Source organism: Pogona vitticeps, chromosome 1, assembly GCF_051106095.1.
Source record: "Pogona vitticeps strain Pit_001003342236 chromosome 1, PviZW2.1, whole genome shotgun sequence".
Classification (NCBI taxonomy): Eukaryota; Metazoa; Chordata; class Lepidosauria; order Squamata; family Agamidae; genus Pogona; species Pogona vitticeps.
The window spans coordinates 26,669,308-26,675,418 of NC_135783.1; positions in this window are offsets into that span (position 1 = coordinate 26,669,308).

The window sequence follows — 6,111 nt, forward strand, 5'->3', positions numbered from 1 at the left end:
ACTGTGTATCTGCTATCTTTCTTCTAAGTCTTATTTTGGAGTTCTCCCATGTGCTATACTCTGCAGAGTCATTTATTCTGCCTCACATGAAAAATACCTGGAAAAATCACCATGTCTCTGAAAATGCCAGTTTTTGAAACAACCGAAAGGTAAAGGTAAAGGTTCCCCTTGACATTTAGTCTAGTCGTGTCCAACTCTAGGGGGCAGTGCTCAACCCCATTTCCATGCCATAGAGCCAGCTTTCCATGGTCACATGGCCAGCGCCAATAGACACGGAACGCTGTTACCTTCCCACCGAGGTGGTACCTATTTATCTATTTGCATTTACATGCTTTTGAACTGCTAGGTTGGCAGGAAACAACCTAGACCACTTTTAATATTCTTGGAGTTTTGCATAGCCCTGATCTGTATTGGGATCCGTTTTTGCAAGTGAGAAAGGCTGAAACCTCCCCCTCTTCTTTCCAGTTTTTATTCTGGAGTCCAACAGAGACAGAGCGCAACACGTCAATGCAAGAAACCAGCATTCGCAGCCCAGCACTCAACAGGCATGGGGACTTGATTCACGAGACTCGCTGTCAAGTCAGACTTAAGTTGCACCAGCAACTCAACTTGGACACTACTCAGGGTTTATCTTTTCAATGACTTGGACTTGAATCACAACTCAGACTCATTTTTCCAAGTTATGTTTTCAAGTCCCTATTCTTTTAAGGAAGGACACTTGAAACTCAGAAGAAGCTTTGCAACGCTCACCAGAATATGCAGGAGAGGGAGGCAAATGGCAGCAAATGGCAGAGAAGGAAGCAGTGACAAGGAGGGAGGGTTTTCGAGAGGGTGGGGTGGAGGGGTGATGGAAGGGGTGATTGGGTTCTGGTTCTAAACTAAACAGCTCCTCTTCTTTAACAGGATGAATCACAGGAGACATAATTCCATTAACTGAACGTTTAATTTCTTTAAGAGGGGAGGGATGTATTACAACTTCAGTGGGTCCAACAGGACCAGCAACTATTGGAGATTCAGACCACATTATAGGTAGTCCAGTTAACAGTATGTTGTCTTTTACCGTGGAGACCTCTTGCGGTTCATAGGCTTTCTCAGAGAGTTGTTCCTCACGGCACAGATCGTCTTACAGCATGGATTTGAGCCCAATCTCCCTTGAAAGGTGTTGCACGGACCAGAATCACACCACCCTCTTCCAGGGACCCTTCCCTCTCGGGTATACATACAAGGTCCATTCTAACAGATCCACCTCCCCCAACTGAATCGCTATGCCTGAGTTTCCTCGTCCATGCATATAGCTACCCGGTCTCTCTCCTTCCCTCCTCTCTTTGAGGAAGGGAGAATACATATGGTCCTTCCTCCTTATTTTGTCCCACACTACTCTCTTCCTTCTCCCTTTCTAGACTGATCCACTCCTCTGAACCCCAGCTAGTCCCTCTCCCTCTCTTCCTCTGCCCCTCTTGTCATCAAGAATCCCTCTACCACTTGTTGTCCTTTTCCTGCCTTTCTTCATTTCTCCTCTTCCAGTTCTGACCTCCCGCTAGAGTCCTCAATCGTCATGAGTATGGTAGACAAAAGGGTGCTGATATCTTCTGCCAGAGACGATCAAGAGGACAGTTCACTTCGGGCTTGGGACTCAGGACTTGGTACTAAAGACCCAGACTTCAGACTCGGACCCAAAGATTTGCAACCATGCAAAGATTCCTCCATTTCCTCCTTGGTCCTTCACTACCATGCAGTCAGATCAATTTAACTAAATAAGCATCGTGAGCCTTAGGCTGAAAAGCTTAGTGCAATTAGCACCATGATGCTCAGATTACAGTGTCGTTTTGGCCATTAGTTTAAATAGCAAGGAATTAGCAGTAACATATGGAAATGCAGTATGTTAATTCCAAGCCATGGGAATAGGTTAGATACCCCCATTCATAACTCAAGAAGAGTCCACATATAAAATCTGGGAAATCTCTGTCTGACAGAATAGCTGTCTGGCACTTTGCATAGAGGGGGAAAGTTACTTTTTAATGCCTATCCCACCCACCCACCCCCATCATTGCTTTCTCCATGTACAAAAAATGTTTCTGCACAGGAGAGATTCTGGCTTGTATGGAGGGTCTTGCACACCAGGATTCCTGCTGGAGTGCAGAGCCTGCACATGAGTCAGAAACCACCTTGGCATACATGTGGCTTTTCATATGAAGAAAGTGATAATGGAGACTGGGGGGGGGGGACAAGGCACTGCCCAAAAGAGCAGGGTAATTAATGTATGAATAGGGGTCACGTCCCAACACAAAGTTCTAACCACTATACCATGCTGACTCTTGAATTCTCTTTCATGGCTGTCATTATATCATAAGAACATAAGAAGAGCCTTGCTGGATCAGGCCAAGGGCCCATCTAGTCCAGCTTCCTGTATCTCACAGTGGCCTCACCAGATGCCTCTGGGAGCACTCGAGACCACTAGATCCCTGCCTTCTGATCCCCCTCCCCTGCCTCTGGCCTTTGGAGGTACCTTCCTTTTAAGCCTGGAGATTATACATCCCCATCATGGCTTGTAACTTGCAATGAACGTTTCCTTCAGAAATCTGTCCAATCCCCCTTTAAAGGCATCTAGGTCAGACACCCTCACCACATCCTGTGGTAAGGAGTTCCACAGATTAACCAACACTAGGTAAAGAATTTTTTTTCTTTTGTCTGTTCTCACTCTCCCAACATTCAATCGGAGTGGATGTCCCCTGGTTCTGGTATTGTGTGAGAGGGGAAAGAGATTCCCTCTATCCCCTTTATCCATCCTTTGTATAATTTTATACGTCTCAGTCATGTCCCCCCTCAGGCGTCTTTTCTCTAGACTAAAGAGCCCCAAACGCTGTAGCCTTTCCTCATAAGGGAGGTGCCCCAGCCCAGTCATCATTTTAGTCGCTCTCTTCTGCACCTTTTCCAGTTCCACTATGTCTTTTTTGAGCTGCGGCGACCAGAACTGTACCCAATACTCCAAGTGCAGCCTTGCAAGCATTTTGTACAAGGGCATTATAATGTTGGCTGTTTTATTTTCAGTCCCCTTTTTAATGAAATCAAAAGCCGGTCTCAGCATTAGGGTTACACCATATATAACTATGCAATTATTGGATGGCAAATAATAACCCTCATTCCTGAATGCAACCATATCTTATATGTAACAGCATTTGTTACCTCTCCCATTATTGCCTTCAACTCCCGTTCCCCCAACGAGTCCGCTGTCTTCCACTGCTAATGACATTGTTAGCTACTTGGAGGTCAGAGATCCAACTACGTTTTTCTTTTGAACCTCCTGAAAAGCATCAGAGACAGTGTATAAATAGGATAGTATAACCGTGGCTTTTGTGCTAATGGAGCCTACAGCAATGATATTAGAAACATGCCAACATACTCCAGGATAACCCTGTCTTTTTGCTTAAACTGTATAATTGTGGAAAGAATGTCTCATTGCATAGCAGATGAACAATGTAGCCACTGTACTTGGAAAGAAGAAACTGCTCAAAGGAAGCTCCTGAATTATTGTTCAGAGTATTCACAAAACTTAACAAGTGTAACTTGGGAGTTGCTAGAGCAATGAGTAGGGAAAACTTCTCCCTCTTTCTGTGGGAAAGAATGCCACTTGTAACTGATTTCCTGGATAATTTAAGTTGACATTCCAGAGATGTCCATTTACAAAGAAGTAAGCTGTCAAGTGTTGCTTGAACTGAATGAGTTCATTTTTTAAAAAAGGAGAGAGAACAGCATCCTTTATACATGTAACACAGGAACTGCACATGTAGGGCATAATGTTGAAGTAAACATCGGATGAAATGTCAGCTTAGAGCTGCAAAAAAGGTACCGCTGTTAGACATTTTAACCCTTTAGGAGGAGGAGTGTATTGAATCTGGCTGCAGGGCAGGAGATGCAGGCCAGATTTCTGTTGCTTAGTGCAAGCCAAATTGTACATTTTGGTCCATTCTTCTCTGATAAACAAAGTATCCCTGCCACAATTCTCAGGGTATGTGCATGCATAAAGTAAGTGAGCATGTGCATGTGTGCAGATGCGCATGGGCACACACACATGAGAATAATGGCAGGGACAATTTGTTTACTGGAGAGTACCAGACTAATTAAGGGACGTGGTGGCGCTGCAGGCTAAACCGCAGACGCCTGTGCTGTAGGGTCAGAAGACCAAGCAGTCGTAAGATCGAATCCACGCGACGGAGTGAGCGTCCGTCGCTTGTCCCAGCTCCCGCCAACCTAGCGGTTCGAAAGCATGCAAATGCGAGTAGATAAATAGGGACCATCTCGGTAGGAAGGTAACAGCATTCCGTGTCTAAGTTGCACTGGCCATGTGACCACGGAAGATTGTCTTCGGACAAACGCTGGCTCTATGGCTTGGAAACGGGGATGAGCACCACCCCCTAGAGTAGAACACGAGTGGACAAAAATTGCCAAGGGGAACCTTTACCTTTACCTTACCAGACTAAACATTACAATTTGGCTTATGGTCAGCAACAGGATTTCGGCCGTCAACTAGGCAAACATTATGTGTCTTGTTAGAGCAAGTAGAGATGGGCATGAACTGCCAATTTGGCGGTTCACAGGAGTTTGTTTCTCAGCCGAACAAGTGTTTGGCGCTTCAAAGACCCATCTCCTCCAGCAGGTACCCACTCAGGGTCAGCACCCAGAGGAGTCAGGGCAGGGAAGCCAGGCTGCTGCCTCCCAGTGGGCACCCACAGGAGAAGACAGGGCTTTGAAGCCCTGAACATCTGACCAGCTGAGAAACAAGCCAGCATGAACCACTGAACCAGATCAATGCCCATCTCTAAGAGCCACCTATTTTGCAATGTATGCAGTTTTTCAAAGTTGACATGGCTCTGATACTGCCCTGTTAAGAACTGTTGTCCCACCTCCCTTTCATGCTTTCTTTACCCCACTTAAATATCACCAGTATCACAAAAAACAAAAGAGGTTTTGTGGCCTTTGTACACAATAGAAGATTGGTATAGTAAAGTATGGGACATTGCATTAAATGATTAAATTGACTATTGAACTCAAAATAAAAAGAGGGGAAATAAGTTCTAACAATTTTTTATGGTATTTGGGGTAAATTTGTGGAATTTGTGTTAGTGAAAAGAAGGGTGAAAGCCTCTAAAGAATACTCTATACAATTTTGGAGAGGAAGTCCGTAATTAAAATGGAGTCCTGTGGGTATGGGGTGCACGTTAGAATTTAGTTTATAATAAGCACTATTATTTGTATTTTTTCTGTGTTTTTGTTGTTGTATGTGTTTTTTGCTTTTTTAAATTAAAAAAATTAGAAATAAATTTTTAAAAATGCACGATCTGAAGACAAAGGTGAGCAATACTTTTATGAGTCTACTAAACTCTTGCACACAGGCAAACTTTTGAATCCTGCAGGAACTCTTCATCAGGCTGAACATTACACAACTGGGAAGATGTGAAGGAAACAGAAAAGCCCCAGAGATTATCATGCCCAGATGTTAAGGCCAGGCATTCTTGTTTAAAGTACACTCCTAAATGGAATCTGCAACCTTGTAAAATCAGCCTGATGTTGTACATCCCACCTCAGATCATGCAGATTTCACTTTCTTCCCAGTCTTGGTAGACAAAAAGCTGCCAGACACTGAATATCTTTCCTCTTGCTTTATTCTGTAGCACAGGGTTTCTTTTTTTTGGCTAGGAGCAGAGGCACACAGAAACATGACAACCCCCTTGCCAGACAAGTTTGAGATAAAATTTAGTTTACATTCTTTGCAAGATACAATCAACTGCACCCAAATATTGCCAAGTGCCTGGAGGAAGATCAACTGGATATTTTCCATAGTCCAACGAAAGAAGAAGAAAAACTCTGTGTTTCTGCGATGCCCATGTTGACGAGGAGTTCTTCGGGAGTTGAAAGCTTGTCCATGTTGAGATTTTAATGTTCTGAATGAAGTCTTGCCCACCTTTTTTTCCAGATCAGTATCACAAATATTCCTGTTCTTTGAAGATGCCGGCCACAGAGTGCTACTCCTGTCCTCTGAAGAAACCCACAACAAACATCAGAAATACTGTTTGCTAGTCATTGACTAAGGTCTCTAGTACAGGTCTTTCCCAA